This window comes from Mus musculus, chromosome 3 (genome assembly GCF_000001635.26).
Source record: "Mus musculus strain C57BL/6J chromosome 3, GRCm38.p6 C57BL/6J".
In the NCBI taxonomy this organism is placed as follows: domain Eukaryota; kingdom Metazoa; phylum Chordata; class Mammalia; order Rodentia; family Muridae; genus Mus; species Mus musculus.
In genome coordinates, this window is record NC_000069.6 from 49689048 (window position 1) to 49712096 (window position 23049).

Sequence of the window (23049 nt, forward strand, 5' to 3'; positions counted from 1 at the left end):
GGCTAATCTTTGAACACCCACATAGTGATAGAACACATGACGATTAGTCACATGTTAGGAAGGGAAAATTGGCTCCATACATGAGACTTTGTAAATTTTGCTTTATTATTGAGATTATAATTTAATTGAAGCATTTCTCCTTTCTCTTTCCTCTCTCTACCCCTCCTATATACACACCTCGCCTTGTCTCTTTTTTCACTAATCATAATTATGCTCATATATGTCTTTGTCTTTCCACATATACTTCTGAGCATAACCTGCTAATTGTGTATAATGTTACTTGTGTGTTTTCAGGGCTGACTATTTGGCACTGGAAAACCTCTTGCTTTGAGGAGGGCCACCTCTCTTATTCTAGCTTGATTTTAAAAGAATTTACGTTGTAACTGTAAACTCATCCTCATGACTAGCTCCATTCTAGATCCATTTCATGATATAATATGGAAGGCAAAGAAGAACACTATATTTGGTATTTCTAAAAGCACTGCAGAAAAACTTTTGTAGTTTGGGGTGAAGAATGGCTTTCAGGAGAACCATTTTGAATTGCCCTTATAGCCTATAACACTCCTAGGAGTGTATCCACTAATTACTAATAATTAGGGTGTGATGTGGAGTTTGAATTTTTTGTTTATCTATGCATTTGGGCTACTAGAATTTTGTAAAAGCTATTATCTAACTTACTGGGAAGGGAATCATTGTCTAATAAATACAATAAATACATAATGGCAAGTAAAGCAATAATTTCCCACTCTGGGGATTTTAGATAAAGAGAGTAATTCAACAGAAGAAAATTTAATTTAAAATATGAATTACAATATTATTTATGATGACTTCAAACCACTCTAAATATGCTAAATTTCCAACAACAGAGAAATAAAGGATTTTGAAAATCTCCTCATATAAATATTTTATAGGCATGAAACATTAATTGTGGAGATAACTTAATGGTGATTATAAAATTTTAGTGAAATAATGTGAACTGATAAAAGTACATTATAATTTTAATGATGTGAGAAATAAATAGGCATGTGAATTTGCTTTAAGACAAATGCGCCAAGTCAACAGAGGATTTTGTAGATCTAAACAGAATTATATTTTTAAAATATCTTTATATTTGAAAAATGCTTTAAGTTTGTGATATTTAAGGAGGCAAAACTTGGAGAATCCCATCAGAGAAGTGATTGTGTCTGAGTGCAGAATAATTGTGGTAATGCGTCCGTCTGAATGATGGGGTGATATGTTTGACTAGCTTTTTTTATTTTACAGCAATTAAATTCTCTAAACAAGCCATCTCCATTGAGTTCAAGATCCGTTGACGTCAATCCCTCTGCAACAACCCTCTCAATATGGAAATGGACTGATTCTCACTTCCCCTAGAGGAAATCAGGCTGCACTGGAGAACTCAGAAGCTCAGTCATTTCCTGCGTGGGATCCTAAGTTTTACACTGCTCATAAAAGCTCCTTCCTTCGTTCCTCCCTCCCTCCCTTCCTCCCTCCCTCCCTCCCTCCCTCCCTCCCTCCCTCCCTCCCTCCCTCCCTCCCTTCCTTCCTTCCTTCCTCCCTTCCTGTGTGCTTCTTTTCTTTCTTTCTTTCTTTCTTTCTTTCTTTCTTTCTTTCTTTCTTTCTTTCTTTCTTTCTTTCTTTCTTTCTTTCTTTCTTTCTTTCTTTCTTTCTTTCATTTTTTCACTTCTATAAGCCTTAGATTTTGTTTCATAAAATTAAATAATTGGAATATTTGTACCCTAATGATTGAATTTTAGGTTTAGAAAACTAAAAATTCCTCAGGCCCTGTGACACAGAACTGTGATCCCAGGTACTTGGCAGACAGAAGAATGAACATTCAGGTTCAAGGCCAGCCTAGGCAACTTAGGAAGATCCTGTGTTCAAAATTAAAAGTACACAATGGATTTGGGGTTTGTTCAAGCGGTCTGCTGTTTGTTCAGAATGTATGAGTCCTTAGTCTGCTTAGAATGTGTGAGTTCCCATTGTGGTTCTCCTACAGCAGTAAGTCCACAGAACTAGTAAGGAAGGAGAGTGAACATTTATCCCTGAAGCAAAGGTAACAAGGAAAAAGAAGCAATGCCACCAAGACTTACGGAACTGATCAGGAAACATTTTCAAACCTTTAATGGTCTCAAAGGATAGTAAATCACACAGAGGTTTTAAAGTTGAGGAAGGTCATCAGTAGATTCTAGTTGTAAAAGAATCAAGGTAATAGATGCAAAGAAACAAGAAGTCACCACCCATGGGAGGGCAAACAGAAGACATGGGCACTTCAGCTGATGACCACACTCACGCAGGTCATGTCGATAAAGGCGAATGACACAAGATCCCTAACTACAACAAAAAGTCCAAAGAGGAGAAAGAGAACCAGTCCACTGCAGCACAAGACAGACCCAGGGCTGACACTGAGTGCAGGAGACAATAATATCACCAAGTGTATTTACATCTAAAAGATGATTGGAAATAAAAATGTAACTGGATATAGGGATAGAGGATTAATTATCACAGAAAATGACTTTTTTATATTGTTCCAGGGCTGTTCTGCTTGTAATCAGACTCCACTTATCTGTGTTTCTTCTACTTTTATATTTTTTCTTTTCAAATAACTATTGGATATTGTCATTAAACTTGAGAGTAATTTACAAGAACATTCATCTTCTTGATAATGTTCACTTTTTTTTTACTAGAAATAGTGAAACAGAAGATATTTCAATCAAATAAAGCAAAATAACTTCCAGAAATGTGGATTGCTGTCTGTGTTGTGTTAATAAGGCAGGTCCTTCGGGTGACTACTTACAGAACTCAAGAATGTCTCCTATATAAAATGAGGAGGCCAGGAGGGTTCCCTTCTAGAATTGAAGGCTGTCTGTGAAAATGACCAAAGTTGATTTATCATATTTGTTTCTTAAATCACTGGCCCAACAATGTTGTTGCATAGCTAATAAATGAAAAACTTTAGCTGTATCATCAAGTGGGTAAATTAAAACAAAACAAATATTATGTATTTTTTTAATTAATTCTAATCCAGAAAGAAAGTTAAGAACTTGCTTCATCTCCCCATTTAATCATAAGATGTACCATTCTAAAAGAAATATCAATCGCATTTATAGAGAATATAAACTACTACTTAATGCACTATGTCTCTAATTATTTCAATTAACAACTTTGTGGACCTATGAAACACATCAGCAGGCAAAACTACTTGCCACAAAGCCTTGTGACCATGCCCAGGTTATATGTGAGATACCATAGTGGAAACAAAGAACCAACTCTGCAAGTTGATCTCTGATTTCCACTTGCACATATGCAGATAGAATGAATAAAGCACAAGAAAAATATAAATTAGCCATTTGTGAGTTTAAACTTGATTTGCTTATTTTCACAGTTTACAAATGATGTTGAAATTTTCTCTTGTTTCTATATTCTCTAATAAGTTACTTGTCGAAGTCATAATCACATTTAAATACCCCTTAGAAAATGACTTCCAAACAACTCCACTTCTGATATTTTCAATATATTTACATAGCTAGTAATGCTGGATGAAGATAAACTAGTGGCATAAAGATGTGGGAAGCAACTGTGGAGAACCTGTGCAGTGCCACGTGGTGGAGGAGAAGCTGACAAAGTAGAAGGAAACTAGCAAAGGAAGCAATGAACGGAACGTGACATGGAGGATGAACTTGAGGGAATTATGTGCTTCACTCATCATGCACAAGATTATATATATATATATATAATTTATTAATGTAAAACTGTCCCTTCTTGGTTTTCTTTTGATCTTAAATCCTTTTGTTGGTCCACTTTGGGCTGTGTGCATTAAGTATGCTGTGTGTTTCCCAGTGAGTTGATGGTACACATTATGAAACATTGAATTTGAACTAACATTCTGCCTTCCTACCTCTTATTTTTCTTACTCCATATCCTCCATCTCCCTCTCCCTCTCCCTCTCCCTCTCCCTCTCCCTCTCCCTCTCCCTCTCCCTCTCCCTCTCCCTCTCCCTCTCCCTCTCCCTCTCCCTCTCCCTCTCCCTCTCCTCCCTCTCCCCCTCCCCCTCCCCCTCCCTCTCCCTCTCCCTCTCCCTCTCCCTCCCCCCTCTCTCTCCCGCCCCCCCCCTCTCCCTTCCTTTCTTCCTGATCTATTGGAACTGGGTTTTCCAGTAATTTACTATGTAAAAGACAATTACTTTGAGCTCCTGATCCCCTCTCTCTGCCCATTTGCTGAGATTTCAGCAGAATTCTAGCTTGGTGTATCTGAATCTAGAGTATATTGAGGGGAGCTAATGCTCTTTCTTTTCCTAACTGTTACCAGCAACTATTTCCTGAGAATACACTGCCAGATCTTCTGTTAGGATCTGGGAATGTGATTGTGAACAAAAGCAAATATGCTTTCTATATTGATGTTACTTGTGTCAGCCTGTAAAGAAAGAGCTGGTGATCTCATATTGGCCTAACACTACATTTCCCTTTGGAAATCCTTTAGAGAGAAGGACTGCCTGGTTATTTTGAATGTATTAAGGAGTCAGGGGACCCTAAGGCTGTAATCTTAGCTGACTGCAGGAAGCAGTGTACCTACTGTGGGGAGGTGTCTAACAGGTTGAGTCACTTGAGAGAAAGATGTGAGCAAGAAACCTATAAATAAATATACCTTGGCTGGAAAACAAGAAATGTGTGATTCAAGGCAGTGCTGTGGTTAAACAGGGAACATGAAGAGCTTCTTGGACTAGGTTACAAATATTGTTCTTGTGACAATTTGATTGCTAAGTACTGAGAAATTTTGAGCAGCTGATGGAGTTTTGAAAAACCACCCTGACTGAAGCATGCAGAGTAGATCATGAAGGCCGTGTAGTCATGCAAGACATGGGTGGAGAATAATCTTATGGAATATCCAACTTAAATGCCATTGCAATTTCCAAGAGGCTGATTGGAAGGCTTCTGAAAGGTTGTAAGAATGTAGAGGTGAATTGAATAATATTGTTAAAAAGTTATTGAGAGATGGCAATGACTTCAGAAGTGTTCAAGCATCTCTGGGATCCTCAGAGTAAATGAGATAAAGACAGCTGGGGCTTGGTGAGGTTCCTAGTGGATGCCTCCCCTGGACTTTGTAGGATCTCAGTTCATTGGAGAATACCATTCTGCTGCTGCTGTTGCTGCTGGTGGTGGTGGCACATGCCTTCAATCTCAGCACACCAGAGACAGAGGAAGGTGAATCTCTGTGAGTTCAAGTGTCACTTGATTTTCAGAGAGAGAGAGAGAGAGAGAGAGAGAGAGAGAGAGAGAGAGAGAGAGAGAGAGAGAGAGAGAGAGAGAGTTTCAGGACAGACAAAGCTACATAGATAAGCCCTGTCTTGAAAATCAAAAGGAAAAAGAAAAGGGGTCAAAAACTACACGTAAAATGCAGACTAATTTCTGACTATTTAGCAAACATTGTTCCTTGGCTCACAGCCATGCCCTGTTTATTGATGTACCTGAGGATGCTTTTGCACACTGTGAGGGGGAACACACACAGACAACAGTTAATAGCTTATGAAGTTTGTCTGCTACCAATCTCTAAGACACATACATTTTATTTTTTATTTTCTTACCAACATCATCATTGCTAGTGACCAAGAAGTGCAAGCCCTCCTAACTAGTCACATTAATAAATTTATTTAGGAGTTCATAGAATAACTCTAAATGTCCATTTCTTCTGTTCTGCTTAGTTCTTTTCTCTCTTTCTTCTTTCTTTTCCAATTTGAAACAAGATAGTGTCACGCCGGAATAGAAAGCGATAATTGAGAAACTGAGTACAGCAGATTGACCTGTGAACATTTCTGAGGGGCACTTTCTTGATTAATTACTGATATGGAAGGGCTTAGCTCATTTAGGGTGGTGTAATTCTGAACCACGATCCTGGGTTAGATAAAGGAGTAGGCTGAACAAACCATGCAGTGGAGTAAGGAAGCATTGTCCCTCCATGGTCTCTGCTTCAGTCCCTGCCTCCAGGTTCCTGCCCTGAGTTCCTGACCTGACTTCCCTTAAATGATGGACTCTTGTCAAGACATGTTTGGAAAATTAACTGTCTATTTCTGTGATTTTAGTGTTATTAATATCTCCTCCCAACATCTCCATGTGTATCACCCTTCTCTCCCAAATATCTTCCCCAATTTCTCCATTTTCCCCATTTTCCTCATTCATGGCACCTCTGTGTCCTGCTAGTCTCCCTTCCTTGCTTTCTTTTCATTTTATAAACATATGTTCCAAAATTAATGACTCTGGGACTTAATTATACATGAATAAATGCCTCGGCAATAAGCTTGTGCTTGTTCCTAAATAACTTGTAACAAAATAATCCCGCATATTCTATTCTAAATCCCATCATATTGTTACCTCTCCTCAGGTTCTTGTGACTGTCTTCCTTAGAATTTTGGGAGAATCTCTCCCCAAGCCTGACTTTATCTCAGAGTTCCATTTCCCTACCAAAACTCTCACCTCCTATATTCTGCCTCAGTTCATTGGCCAATGAGCTTTTTCTTGACAGTTTTATCCATGCAAATAAATAAACCTAAATAAATCTAAAATAAATCTACCACCAGCACTCCCAGTAACTTGTCATGGCCCAAAGGACCTAACATCCTACTCCACACACATATACTTGCTTGGTCATGCTCACTGCTAATTAATTCACCATACCTATGAAATGCAAACAGCCTAAATGTCTTAGCTGATGAACAGATAAAGAAAATGTGATATGATATGATAGATGGATGGATAGATAGATAGTTAGATAGATAGATAGATAGATAGATAGATAGATAGATAGATAGATAGATAGATAGATAGATAGATGGATGATAGATGCATTGGAATACTATGTAACTTTAAAGAAATATGAAATAAAGAAATATTAGAAAAATGGTTAGAATTAGTAAATACCATACAGAGTAAAGGTAACACAGACCCATAAAGACAAATGGCTCATGTTCTCTCCTACTTGTAGCTATTAGCTCTGAATTTTGAGTTATTTTTTATTTTACCAAAGCCTACAGGTAAGAGACTCTTGGTGTCTTTAAAGAGAACTTGGACTTTTAAAGTGCTGGAATTATTTTTGAAAGGATGTTAGGCTTTTTAAATTATGTGATATTAACATGGAATCTTATGCATGAACAAGAAAAGAAGCATTACAGTTTGATAGTGATATATGTGAGCATCTAGTTGAAAAAAGGTCAACTGTGCTAGTTAGTTTTTTGTCAACTTGACAGGAAATCTCAATTGAGAAATTTCTTCCATTAGATTAGCATGCAGACATGTCTAGGAAAGTGGTCCTGGGTTGTCTAAGGAAGTAGGTTCCATGAATAGCAAGCCAGTGTGCAGCGCTCCTCTGTGATCTCTGCCTCAGCCCCTGCCTCCAGATGCCTCTCTTGAGCTTCTGCCCTGACATCTCATCATGACGCACTGTGAGCTTAAGATTTAAGAAGGCTGATATTTATGAATGTTTCCATCCAGACCATGAAGGTGCTGTGATGTGTCTAAATATTTTCTGAAACATTTGTTCAACACCTACAAGCAAAACAAGCATACAATAAGTTCAATTTCCTTCATAACACATTAGTATTTTGGAAAGCTATTGAAACATAGCTTAATTGTATGACTTTACTTCAAAGTCTTACATACTATATTTATTTTCTCTCTCAGGAATACAGTAAATCACAAACATTGACCATACTTTTACAATGAAACATTCAGAACTCAAAAGCACTCAAGTATTGAAAGAATGATAATCAATTTAATGTATTGGAAGAAATGATTTAATAAAGCTCCAGGTAAATAAATAATTTTATATGTTTTCGAAGCTGTTGATTTGTTCATTCCAGCCAATGCTAACAACAAAAATATAAAACAAAAAAAATACAATTGACCAATAGATACTGTTCACAAGGACACCATTTTTTGAAGATATACATAATTGAAAACTATCTCTGATTCCTCCAGGCCAGGACTATATGTAGGGTTTGCGGGTGATTGTGAAGTGAAGTATTCTGTTAGTTAATCAGAGAAATGTTCCAGTTAGTTTTCTTAAGTAGTCAGGGTTGGAAAGCAAATTGCTTTTTTGTAGGTCTTTTCAATTAAGTAGCATGTTGCTTCCCTGGGGTGCAAACATGTATCATGAGCAAGGGAAAACAGAATTGAACAGTAAGGTTGAAGTGATTTCGCCATCACAGTTGAACAAACAAAACTCCTCCTTGAAGATCTTGTACAAAGTAAAACAGCCATTTATTTTCAGACACAACTGAAAACACATACCCCAAGCTATCAATATGATTTTTCTTTGGTGGAATTGATGGTGTGCTTTATTACTCTTACTTAATCTGTGTTTCAGGGAGGCATGTTAACTACATTCATCAACAAAAATGTCATATAAAATGTCCTATATGGTAACAATAAAATGCTAGTATTTCCAAAGAACTGTTAAGTATTAAATTAATTCCATTGTGTTCATAGTGAGTGGATATTTGCAATTCATATACTGCATATCATTCATATATATGTGTATATATATATATAGACATATATATGTATGTATATATATGTATATATATATATATATATATATATATATATATAAAGTATTTGCTAGAGACCAAAAGATAAATGTTGGAAAAAAAGTCTTCTACTTTTCATGGCACCATGCCAGTGATATCAACCTTTATCATAGGATAGGATAATGGACATTTAATTACATAGTTGGCATCTGTATAATTACTCAAAAAGCACAGATACAGAAATTTTCCTGATTTCTGACTTTGGAGAGTTTGGGAATATTTATATGTATCTAATGAGATATCAGTGAGATAAATCTGAATCTACCCATAATACCATATTTTACTAGTTCTAACCAGATAGTTCAAATTACATAGACACATAACTTTATGTCTGATAGATATAGTATGAAGGTAACTTCATAGATTCAGAACTTCATAGATTCAGAGTGGCAGTGCTTTTGGACTCAAACCGAACACGTAACGTTAGGTGTGGATCTCCCCATTTCTAGAGTCCCCATACTAAAATAGTTTTTATTTGAGTACATTTGGGATTTCTGATTTATGGATTTAGAATGCTGTGCCTGTGTAAATAAATCATTCTTAAATTCTGCCGATTTGTCTTTTAATGATGAATGGCATTGTGAAGCAAACTCTATGAATGGATTGTGTCTAAACTAATGTGTTAAGTCAACTTAGAAATGGCAAAGGTTGTTAACCTGAACCACTTTAACCTCTGTCTTATTACCCTGCATCTTGAGTTCTAGCCTCTTTATCTCTAAGTTTTGGAATAAAACTATTTGCCAAGTATTGATTCATATAATAACAATCTACAGCTTTCATAAAGTGTTTTCCTTCACTTAAGACGGGTCATGATTACAGGATTCTGTTAACCGTCATGTCCAGACAAGAAAACTAGTAGGAGATAAGCTAGAATCCTATGAATCAGTCTGGTCTTTGAGTTCAAACTTGTAACTATGTGTACATCTTCCTAACCCACAGAGACACTCTACTTCACTTTTGATTAGCTCCTGCGACCATTTTGACTACATGAATAAAGCTAAATTGATTAAGTGCAGCTTCCTATCAAAACCTTTCTTCAAAATTTCTGACATTAAAAGATTCAAGAGACTCGGGAAATATTCTGATTTCAGTAGTAAGTCCTTGGCTTAAATGCAGAGACCTGCACATAATCTTCAGCAGTCCCTGGGGGTTTTTGTTTTTTTGGTTGGTTAGTTTTGCTTTTCAGCTATTGCTTTAATTGAGAACAGGAGGAAGGGGGCTATTTGAGTTATTTTGTTTTGTTTTGTTTTTGTTCTTTTTTTTTATCTTTTGTTTTGTTTTGGTTTGGTTTTGGTTTTCATTTGTTTTCTTTCATGAATTTACTAATCTTTACAGAGATTATTCTGTTGGGTACTGCAGGGGACATTGAACCAGGCCACTTTCAGCAAGCATAAATAAAGGACAGATACAAGGATGTTCCCTCAGGCCTTTAAACTGACCTCACTTGAAGATTAAATGGTCCTAGCCTTAAGTTTTATGGAGCTTTGTCCTCAGCAGAGACAGACTTCCAGGGAACAGGAGCAGCTAGCTACAGGTTTCTATGAGTACCAGCACTGTTTGTGTTCTGACAAACAGAAAGGTCACTAATCTCTGTTTACTTCACTTCCCTAAAGGCACAGGTGGAAAGCCTCCACATCCAGACCTCAACTATCCTCTGCCATCCACTCTAGAGTGTAACTGGTTCCCCACTCCTGGCCCACAATATACTTTTGTCAAGTTATAAATGGTTTATCATAATTGAAAGTATGTGTGAGCGTGTATATGTTTGCCAGGATCCCCAGTGTGTCAGTGGAAGTTTCCTACACATCCCTTTCTTTAATACCATTTAAACATATTTATCTTCTTCTACAGATTCATTTCCCTTCTCTTTCTAGGTCTACTGTCTTCCAGTGACTGTATTATTTTGTCTGTTGTCATAGGAAAGGTTCTGGCTTCATAGTTAGGAAAACCTTGAAGCTTGTGGGTCATCCCTGAAATTACTGATAGTATAGGAATAAAAAAAATGTGGCTCATATCCAAAGTATATTAATCTGATGTTTTTCCAGAGTTTAAGAAAGGCACAGACTAAAGGAAATTGAGCATCTCATCTCTACCATAGCATCTACCCCAGCAGCACCTGTCTCAAGCCAATATGTTTAGGATGTACAAAGGAAAGCATGGCTTGTCATTTCCAAAGATGACAAGAGATATGGATTCCAAGTAAACTACTGAATGCATGTTTTCTGTCTCTACCTTCCCAGACATAAGGGTTTTTGTTGATATTAGTTTGATTGTTAGTTAGTTAGTTTGTTTGTTTGTTTGTTTGTTTGTTTGTTTTAAACTGCAAACCTAAGTGGACTGGAGTCCTTCCCAATTAATCTTATCCTTTACACTCACTTAGTAACTAAAAATACTCTAAATCCACATGTATCTAAAACACTGGCTTCCAGCTGTGCTGAGAACTCTGGGGTTAACAAACTTCCAGCTTAGACAATAGGCAGTCACAGCTGAAGCTCTGGGACACAGAAAAGAGGACCTTCAACATCTGATGAATTATGTGCCAAGCCAAGGCCCTCGTAGCAGCAGATGAATTCACACTTAGAGGGATAAATCAAAACATTAATCGGCTTGTCAGTAAAGCAGGTGTTTTGACTGCTTTCATGGTTCATTTTTATGCAAAGGGGTTGCAGGATACAGAAATCACAAGACTTTGTAAAGAAATGGCACTGACTGGCTGATCTCACTCAGTGAGGGGGCAAAATGGGCCACCTTTTCATATTGTGAAAGGTATCTCATAACTGTGCTCTGTAAAAGCTAAGGCTGCACAATAGGCTATTTGTATGCTCAGGAGTTTTTTGGTTTTCTTGGCATTTTTATGTATATATGCCAAAGGCATTTCTTTTCTTTTCGTGATAAACTATTCCGGCAACCACAGCAGGTTCAAGATGTTACAGAACCATGGCTCACAAGACTCAACAAAAGAAGCTTTGTTTTTAAGGGTTTTGAGGACAGGATATACACACTTGGTGATCTAGTTCCAAAACAAAAAGAGGGAATGAAGAAGTAGAGAGCCAAAATACTCCATCTCACTCCAATTTCAGAATCAGAAATAAAATTAAAAAAAAAAATTACTTAAAAGGTCCAAGAACCTGAGGCTGTATATTTTAAAACATGACTAAGTTCAGAACTATGTAAAAATGGAGATAGCAAATAAAGTTGGCAGTTCACTTCTGTAAAGAGCAATTTTGATTTGTTATTTCTTGGTATGCTGAAGTAAAAATGGTCACTGACACAAAAAAGAGTAAGTTGAAAACTGTAAGTAACTGAAACTGAAGTTGTCATTCCATTGTAGATTTTGTGACTATTCTATATATGTCGACAGATTTAGATATCCCAAAATAATATGCCAACTAGTTAATAGCCAGTCTTGAAATGTTCTAAGCATGTTATATTTGCAGTATTGAAAACTTTATGAGGCAAATACCATTATTGTATCTATAACAAAACCCAAGCACAGCAAGAAGTCATTTGGTGCAGGCCATATGGTCTAGAATGTTCTTGACCTGATTAGAATCTAAATTTAGATAGACTCACAAGGTTCAAAACCCATCTACCTATAACCCTTTTACCACTAGAAAAGAACTTACTGGATTCCTTGTGTACCTGTGGGTATTTGTAGATTGAGTTTTCACCCTAAACATATAGGTACTTTTAAAATATGTATGTCTCTTATAAAGACTGCATCCCAAGCAAACACAGAACGTATTCAACCAAACTGTTTCGCATATTGTCTTACAGAGACTATTTAAGTCATGATATATATGACACTCGTGATAGAATTTTATTATCTCTTCCAATATCAGTTTTAAGGAAGGTCTACTTATTTAATAATTTCTTCATTTCTATAAATGTTTTAGAACCAATTGTTCATGAATTAGAGGCCTTAGATACAAAGCATCTTAAAGGGGGCTTGAGGAACACATACCCACAGCTAGCAGTTTGGCATACGTCATGCTTAATCTCTGCTATGGGGCTGCCGAGACCTGTGAGGATAAGATTTATGTACAGACTTCTAAAACTATAGATTTTCAAGGGAATGAAATTGGCCACATCATCTGTTCCACACATTAGTGTCTTGAAGACAATCTGTACAAGCAATCTGAACAAAGCCAGGGAGTTACTTGATCCCCAGAGCAAGAGTTAATTGGTGTACATAATATAAATGTTTTGTGCCATTGGGCTAAGAATATGCCATCACTGTGCCAGGGAGACAGGATGAGTGACTCAGAGCTATTTCTCTAGGTAGTTGAACTTTCATTGCGATCTAATATTTATCAAAATGGAAGAAGACACAACTGTAATAATTTTTGAAAAGCTCTTAAGCCACTCATTGCATCAGACTAGTGAGTAATCTCAACAATGAGACCGGCTTAACACTGATCTGCAAAGAGATCAGAGCTCGGGATAACTCTGGAGTCCAACTGTGTTTGGATTTTAATCAGTTCTATAACATATGGCCTAGGACAAATGGAAAAAAGAACCCTCCCATTCTGGTTTTTAGTATACAAAATATTAAGAGAAAACCAATTCTTGATTCATAAGCATCAAAGACAAACCCCACTTTCCTTACTGGTGAGCAAATCACAAAAGGATGTCTTTTTTTTACTCTGGTAAGACATGTAACGTAGTACTTCTGTCTGAACTCTCTGAAGTCTACAAGGTAGTTCTGCTACGTGCATTCACACCGCTCTGAAACCATGGTCATTGTGAATTTCCAAAGCTTTCTCTTTCACGCTATTTTGAAAACTTTTAACCTAAGCTCCATTAAAAAAATTGGAGCTGAAAGTGTTTTTTAGTTAGATGTTCTTACTTTTTTTAAAAACCTATTTTTTAAAAAATATGATGAACTTCATGCTTCATCTTCCATTAACAATTGCAGCACAGAATAATATACACATATTTAAGTTATTAAAGGTGATGAGATAAAAATGTAATCTGTAACATTCATTCAAGTGGGTTTCTATAACATATTTCTTAGCAATATTACTAGTTAAGTTTAAATAAAGTTTTTAGTTTTATTTCTTAGCAGAACAAGTTATTCCAAAAAGAAAAGACTGATCAAGAATTGTTTAGAAAACATACATGCAAATATTTGGGTTTTTATCGGAAAAGCAACATCATTAAATCCAAGTCGTACTTCTCTTGGAGGTAACAGCCCACATTCAAGGAAGCCCAAACCTAAAGCCCACATAACATATGGCCCCCTCACCACCTGCCATTGTTGACTTACTCAAGCAAGAACAATTTAGAAGGTGTGTTGGCAGCAAATACCCCAGGTTCTAGTTTTTCAACTGGGTCCAACAATAGCTGCTTATGACACTTTAATTCAAAGCCTTCCTCAAATCCGTCAGTGGTCAATGAGATTGAATGCTCACTGCTACTGCTCAGCTTTACAGAGGGCAAAACCACAAAGAACAAGAACCAATCTGCCCAATGTACTCAAAGGCAGATCCCTAGTCCTTCCTCTGCATTCATCCCCTAAAGCTACAATAACGAATTAACACACACACAGCATCAAAGACCCGCAGAATTGCTTTTTATTCTCACAACTTCAAAATAAGAACTGCAAGCTAAAGCTGTTGGCAAGTCTGAATGTCCCCAATGACTCTCAACAACCATGTTCTCTTACTCCTCTGCTTTCTGTTTTTTACAGTCTTTTGATAGCTTGGGGCTAATTGGCTGCAATCCCTCCCTGTCTATGGGTAGCCTTCTTTCCTCTATGTCATCTTTTTGTTCCTCCTGTGAAGAATCATGACATTTGATTGAATTATTCAGCCCACCTGAATAATCCAGGCTGATCTCTTGCCAAAATGCCTAATGTAATGACACCTGCGGATTCACAAATTGTAAAGATTAAGACATAGACATACCTAATTCTGCTTGTGTACATGTGTTCTAAGAGAACAATTTAACTCTCTCCAACTATCTTCATAATTTCAGCTGCTGTTATTGTGCTACACATGAAGTGATTTGGAGGCATTACAGTTTCCTTTTTGATAGTTGTCTGCTAATCTGCTCCAAAACAGTGGTACCTACACAAGAAGTAAATGATTGGAAGGTGATTATAGTAAGTGATAGTTAAAAGATATTGAATTTCATTATCTGCACATTACTCCTTTCTCAACATGATTGCTCTTCACAGCGGCTCCTTAGAGTAGATATCATTTTGTGAGGTTTACAGATCATGAAACAGACTCTAAACATAATTTGTCTGAATTACGCAGAAGATGAGAGAAGCTGTAGTTGGAATCCAAGCAAGATATCTTTGGAACCCTATCGATAAATAAACACTACTCTTCTACAGGCTATCCTGGGACTTAACTGATGTGCTCAAAATTATCTTAGTGTTCTAATCAGTTGATATTTTTGACTAGTCAATTTCCAAATAAACTGGCTTTCATTCAAGACCCGTTTATTTGTCAGGTTTTCTGTACCAACATCTTAGGATAGAAGGGGCAAATTTCCTTCAGTTACCAGGCATGTAACATAATTGGTATTTACTTTAGTTTACGAAAATATAGACCCAAATCTAGAGACATCAGACAGGCTCTGCCAAGACAGACTACTCTAGTCAGGTTTTTCTGTCAGTTTCCCTGAAGCAGAGCATGTCTGTGATAACCTCTTCCTCCCTCTCTCCCTTTACACAGCTCTCCACACATACTAAAATAGAAAGTGTATATTATTACTTATCTGTACTTAATAAGTTTGTTAACTGTTATTCGCTCTCATCCTGAAATCCTTTTTGGTAATGCAATCAAAGGAGGTGTTCCTGAGAGGTTTATAAGGGGATAGGGGAAAGACAGTACTCCCTGTGTGCCTCCCAAGGGCTGACAAAGGTTCCTTCTTCTTCTTCTTCTTCTTCTTCTTCTTCTTCTTCTTCTTCTTCTTCTTCTTCTTCTTCTTCTTCTTCTTCTTCTTCTTCTTCTTCTTCTTCTTCTTCTTCTTCTTCTTCTTCTTCCTCTTCCTCTTCCTCTTCCTCCTCTTCTTCTTCTTCTTCTTAATTTCTATAATATTATTTATTTTCAAATGTATCCATTTATTTACTTTACATCATAATATCAGTCCCCATCTCCTCCCAGTACCCCGTCATATAGATCTTCCCTCCATTCCTCCCTCCTTCTCCTCTGAGAAGGGGGAGACCCCCAACACACACACACACACACACACACACACACACACACACACACACACACACAAACACACCCCACCCAGCACATCAAGGCATTTAAGTACTTGGCACATCTTCACCAACTGAGGGACTGAGGCCTGGTAAGAAAATGCAGTTAGGGGAAGGAGATTCACAGGCAGGCAACAGATTCAGAGACAGGCCCTGTGCCAGTTGTTAGGGGACTCACATGAAGACCAAGATGCACATCTGTTGTATATGTGCAGGGGACCTATACTCACTCTTTGTTTGGTAGTTCAGCCTTTGGAAGCTCCCAAGAGTCTAGATTAGTTGATGTTGTTGCTGTTGGTCTTCTTAATTGAGTCTTAATCATATGGGGGTAAGGAGCCAGAGAAAACGAAACTAGTTGTTTAGGTCTTCTCCCTCACCTTCTCTCAAAAAGCTGAAGAAGCATCCAGGACTGAGCTTCCAGTGGGAATCAAAGACAGAGGGTATGATTCCTGGCTTCTGTGACTAGTGAAGTGATATATCCATATATTGTGTTCTTTTTATTTTTTTCACAATTGGAATTGATTTTTATTTTTGTGATTTTACTTTATTACTAAACTTCTTAATTAGCATTCTTCCCTCCAAACTTTCCCATACACTCCTCCCTGAACTCCTACAAATTCATGGACTCTTTATTTTACTGATTGTTGATATATATACACAATATATATAAATATAATTTTGTATATATATATATATATATATATATATATACAATTAGTGCTCTGTTCCTTGAGCATGACCACCTCCTCTTATCTTTCTTTAGTTGCCTATAGTTCCTGTTTATGGATGAGTCTTCATGGGTTATTTTTGAACTGAGGATATCAAAGCTGTCCTACCTTCATCCAGACATTCCCCCCACAGTACCTTGCTTTCTCAGTTTCTGCATATAGTTAGTTACTTCATCAATGTGCACAACAAAAGCCAATAGAAAGTCTGCCAGTGAGACAGACTTGTAGTCTCGTTTAACCTGCTCCCAGGAGGGCGTGCCACCTTGTTACCTGTATAAGCTGTTGACTTGAACCAAGCTAGAGATACACTGACACTCAGGAGGTTGGCTCATGCAGAATTATGTATAATACAATGTCCCAGTATCTATGAGCTGCCTTTTACTCAGTCTGTCATGGTAGTTTATATGATGGAGTGATAAAGAAATTCCTAACTGTACCCAATGATGAAAGCAATTACTTGCTCCAGGGGTCCAAAATCTAATTATGAAATAATGACAATAAGCAATCAATTATTTAATATCCTAATAAAACATTGCCAAGTTTTTTGTGGTTTATGAGTTATGCAGAATAACTCAAGTTTCTAAATAACTAAGTACTAAACTCTCTCATTTTACTTTCCCAAGGTGACTGTCAAATAAAGAAGACTAATTGATCAATGAACACAGATACCAGCTCTGAAAAGATACTATTGGGGGAAATTATAGACCACAGTATCAGCCGATACCCAATTGTAATCATTCTGCTCCTGAGCATGCAAAAGCCTACACGTTGTAGCGTGTAGCATACAAAGGGAACTGAGAATCTGAAATAGAGACCAGTTCCCTGGACTTGGAGCTCCTAGGGATTCACACTAGAGAATGGAGGAGCGCCTCCTATCAACATGCTGAGCTGTGGCCTAGAGCTTGGACCCCACAGACCTGGGATGTTCTGCTCTGATGCCCTAGAGGTTTGACTCATTCCCCTCAGTACTCTGCAGCCATTTTCCATGGATTGTGATTCTGTTGTTTCTAAGTATCCTTCAGAAGGCCAATTCTCACATAGGCAAGTGAATTCTTCATTCTCTGTCAATATTCCAGACCCCAAAGAGCACGCACTGCCTCCTACTCTGCTAACAGCCTTTCCCAATTCTATTCATTCACTAACAGTGTTGAACAAATAGAGCAGCCTTCTTTCTTATGTATATGGGCCTGAGCTCATTTCAAAAGCAGGTTACTTGGCTCAGGTCTGAAAGACGTCTATGATCTATAGTACTGCTGTATAATTACTTCACTGCATAGAGAAGTTTTTTTAATATTTTTCTATAAAGTTATCACCTCATTAAGCTAGGTATTTATGCCTTTTCTTTCCATTTAATCCCTTTTATTAGACTACTCAATTTCTAGGAGAAATATTATCATCTGACTTGAAAATACATATGTATTCCTCAGGCTGTTTTATTTCTTAACTTTGCATTATATTTTTAATATGCTCTGCTGAATTATGTTACCCTATAACAACTATAGAAAGCTCTTCTTTAAGGGGTGTTATTAGGAAGTTTTCTTAGTTTCTGCTTTAAGTTGGCCCGAGAGATACATTTTCCAAGTCCTGTCTGAAGCAAACAATATTATTAGAACAATTTTCTAATCTCCTTTTTTTTCCTAAAGGTTAATAGTCTAGTTTCTGAAATAACCACTTAGAAAATGTTAGCTCTATGCTGATTTAGATTGTTTTCTGAAAATCTGTCTTGAAATACCCTCTTGCCATTTTCACAGTATGCATGAAAGAAAGAAAAAACAAACAAACAAACAAACAACAAGAGAACAAACCCAAAACTAGGATTCCTGTCCTGGTTCTTGGAAGTGAGAAGAAAAGCTCTTACGAGATTCCCAAAGCAGCCAAGGCACATTAGTCTTAGTGCTCGGTTCACAGACATGTGGCCCTTCCTTCCAACTGAAGAAAATGAAGACAATTCTCCATTTATAAAGTCCACATTTCTGCGTCAATACTTATCCTGGAAAAAAATAAACAGTTTAGAAAACAAAGGCATGTGGAAGAGGTAATGTGTGGTTCAAGGCTTGAATATTGTGGATTTGGTCTAATGCTTGCATTATAGGTTGCCAAAATTGTATGAGAATCTCCCGTGTGAGATGGGAGACCCTGAGGGTCTCAGCCTCCAGTTGGCTTTGATTGGTAAATAAAGCTGCTAGCAAGTTAATGGCCAGGCAGGAAGACAGAGTCAGAACTTTCAGGATTCTCCGGGGTGGGGGAGTCGGGGCAGGGAGAAGCCAAAGGGGAGAAGGCAAAATCACCAGGCCACAGGAGAAATAAGATGCAGGTTTGGGAGCAGCAGGAAGAGAGGAATACTAAGAGCTAGAAAAAAATCAGTCCAAGCCCCCGCCGCAGTTGGGTCTACGGTAGCAAAGATGGAATATAGATTTTCGTAAGTAATAACTCAGGAGTATCAGAGTGGCGGCATTAACAAAGTACAAGCTTGAGAGTGACACAGTCATTGAGCTGTTTAAGGCATATCAAATATAAGGCTGTGTGTGTGTGTGTGTGTGTGTGTGTGTGTGTGTGTGTGTGTGTGTTTCATTTGAGAATCCAGAACACTGGGGCAGGTAGCAAGAACTCGCTCTGCAGCCACCAGATGAGTAGAGAGGATTAACAAACTACAACAACAGAATATAGTCACTTAGTAATCTAAAGGAATTGATTCTGACCTAGTTTGGAGTGTGAATCCAAGTCTGCCTTGTGCTATTTGATAATTAAATGAAAGAAAAAAATTAATAGTAATGCTTTCAGTATATTTCAAGGATCTGTGATATCAACATAAAATATAGTCCAAGGGAGAAATGGCCCTGTAAGTAAACTTCCATCATGGTCCTGTAAGTAACTCTTATGAGTTAATTGGCTCACTAAGCAAACTTAAGAGAGATCGATTCTTATCCTGTTGTGGATGTCTCAAGTTGAACAGATATTGTTCATATCTCTCCAAGAATAGTCACAAAACACAGAGGAAATTTTAACAGGGGGAAAGTAAATCCAAAGAAGAACAGCAGATTGATGGCTACATAGCCTCTACGTTGGATGCTAGAAAAAAAAAAAAGAAAAAAAAAAAAGAACTGCAAACAAGCCAGATGCATCTGCAGGTGGAATATCCATAGAGATCATCCTCATATGGTTGCCTTCCTTTGCGTGGGACGAGATGATGTGTCTGGAATGCTGGGTGCATACTACATGCTATGGATGCTAACACAAGCAACTGAGCCTAAGCTGTCAGAGAATATTGTATCCCTTGGGGGAACTAAGGACACCTGGAAGACAGATGAACTAGAAAATACCACAGTCCCTGAAAGCAGCACATATGGAACAGGATGGTACACAGAGGCTGATAACCCACCTTGTAATTGTTGCTATGGTCAATAAGACAAAACATTGATTTAAGCCTAAACTGTCTCCCCATAGAAGAAAAACAAACAAACAAACAAATAAATACTGTCAATATAAAAGAGGAATTACAAAAAGGAAGGCCATGAGGGTCCTCTCCTTCCCACTGGCTTCCAATTTGGTAGGAAAATGGGAAAAATAGAGGTGTTAGTTTCTTGTCTCTTGCAGCTAGTCAGATGCAAAGGAAAGAATGTACAAGCTAGCTCTGTGCAAAAAGCTCCATCTTGGAATCGTAGACTTAAAATCCACAGAAAAGGAAGCAATGAAAACAACAAAAAACGAGGCAGAGTGGTAAAAAGGACAATGTTTACCAAACAAATTCCCATAATGTGATGATGGCTTACTGCCCTCCAGGAGAGGAGTCCAAGAGAAATGGCAAAATGACAGAACTTTTCAACCAAGTTTTCCAAGTTGCATCCCAATCTTCATCTTTCACCATTCATTAGAGGAAAGTCACTAAGTATAACAACAGTAAACATTAGAGGAATTAGGCCTATCTTAGAAATTAGAGAGAAGAAAGAAGAATGAAAAGATTTGTTTTGTGTCCATGCTGGTCCACTAGGCAAAGCAACCAAGGGCTCTTGTGTGGATTTTGCAGCTGTGTTCTCTCCACAGCACCTTTGCCTGGGTCCTTGTTTCTCTCCCAGTGATTGTGATGTTTCTGTGACTTAGAGGATATAATCAGTTCCTTTAAATGTACTGTCCAGCTGATAGGGACATGCTTTATATCACTGGATGCAGATTTATTACGTCACGTCTTCTGGGAAGACCTGCAACAAGCAAGAATTTTTAATCAAAGTTAGAGCATTTGATGGGAGCAAAGAAAAGATTCCACCATCCATGTAGCTTGGGGAGCCAAGGAGTTTACTGGGGTTGTTTACAAGGGGACGGCAGCCTAAAGAAGCACCTTGTTATCTAATGATGTTAATCATTTTCATATTATTCAACTGTATATTCTGTTATGGTTGACTGAAAACCAGCTACTAGGTGCAGCTGCTTCTTACTATAAAACGATGTGAGTTGCGTCATGAAGCTTTCTTTTCCTTTGTAGTAAAGTTGAACCCAGGCACAGTTACACCCTTCAGAACAGGGAGGTCCCTGATACCATCATTGTGGCTAAAGTGCCCTAAGAGACGTTGTATCTTCCAATCCCTATTCAACAAAAACTAGATACTAAATACTGCAATTAACCTGTAAAGTTAGGGGGATATTATTATATTACACTTAAAATCAATAAAACCCCAAGGAAATTATGTAATTTTTAAATGAATATTTTTGGTTTCTCTTTTTGTTTGTTTGGTTTTTGGTTTTGTTTGTTTGTTTGTTTGTTTGTTTGTTTGTGGAAAGGTCACATGAAGAACCATGCAAGACTGAGACAAGATAGGAGTTGGGCTATAGAACCCAGAGAATGACAGAGGCACTGAAACTTGGAATGAGCAAGGACTCTCTGGAAGAGCTTCCAGAAGAACCATGGTCTAGACTTTTCAGTCAATGAATATTTTTTCTTTGCTTCTATCTATTCAGCTTCTGGTACCTTGTCTGGCAGCACTTACAAGCTAAGATATCTTTTCAATATAGAACTCAGAAAACAAAACAAGGAAAACAAACAAAAATCTGCATTCTTCATAGGAAGCCTTGACAAGAACAATTCTCTGGTTACTCAAGAATTGGGAGATGTGGGGGGACAGTGTGACCCATAAAGGGATAAGTTTGTAGAAAGGCCTGCCACCCATGGAAGGAGTTACAGAGACAAAGTTTGGAGCTGAGACAAAAGGATGGACCATCTAGAGACTGCCATATCAGGGGATCCATCCCATTATCAGCCTCCAAATGCTGACGCCACTGCATACACTAGCAAGATTTTGCTGAAAGGACCCTGATATAGCTGTCTCTTGTGAGACTATGCCGGAGCCTAGCAAATACAGAAGTGGAGGCTCACAGTCAGCTATTGGATGGATCACAGGGTCCCCAATGGAGGAACTAGAGAAAGTAACCAAGGAGCTAAAGGGATCTGCAATCCTATAGGTGGAACACAATAAGAACTAACCTGTACCCCCAGAACTCCTGTCTCTAGCTGCATATGTTTCAGAAGATGGCCTAGTCGGCCATCAGTGGAGAGAGGCCCATTGGTCGTGCAAACTTTATATGCCTCAGTACAGGGGAACGCCAGGGCCAAGACATGGGAGTAGGTGGGTATGGGAGTGGGGGGGGTTGGAGGGTATGGGGGACTTTTGAGATAGCATTGGAAATGTAAATGAGGAAAATATCTAATAAAAAAATTTTTAAAAGGCCTGCCAATTCTTAAAAGACAAGAGTCACTGGCACAAGCCACATTTACAGTAACTCTTCTCAAGCATAATGGAGAATAATCCCCTTAATAGAAACAGTACACAAGATTGAATTTGAATTCTCAAATTCAAAAGAAAATGTGGTGTGGACAAAACAGAAGGAAGCTTGAGTATTACAAAAATCCTATATTAATCAAGGTTATCCAGGGAGACCAAGACAAGATAAATGTGTGTACATGTGAGGTAAGTATGACATGTGCTAGTATGTCTGTGTATTTATTTCAAGCCTAAGTCCAAGGACCAAAACCCTGAAAGAACTGATTGATTAGCATGCCAGTCCTGGAGGAGAAAACTGAAATCCCAGACAGGACAGACAGACAGTGAGCAAAAGAAATGTGTTTCTCCTCCCTCTGAATCTCTTTTCATTTCAATAGATTGACTGTGCCTGACCACCAGGGAAGACATTATGAATATATATGCTGATTAAAATGCTGATCTCTGCAGTAAAAAGCCACAAAGACTCACCCATAAACATTAATTTGAACACAGTCAGGTTTAAATATAAAATTATTAGTCACGTTGAGATAAATCCTGGTAGATTTTTACTCAAGTTGAGTAGGGAGTATATTACTTTAGAATCCAGACAATAGATTCACATCATTTATAAAACGGAAGGAAATCAATCTGGGTTTTCAGTTTGCCTAGCATCAGGGAAAGATTACCAGTGTTTACCAAGCCCTCCTAGTAGCAGTTCTTAGTCTCTCCTCTTAGTCCAAGGCAACTGTGGCAAAAGAGTGAATGGTAAGTAGTTAC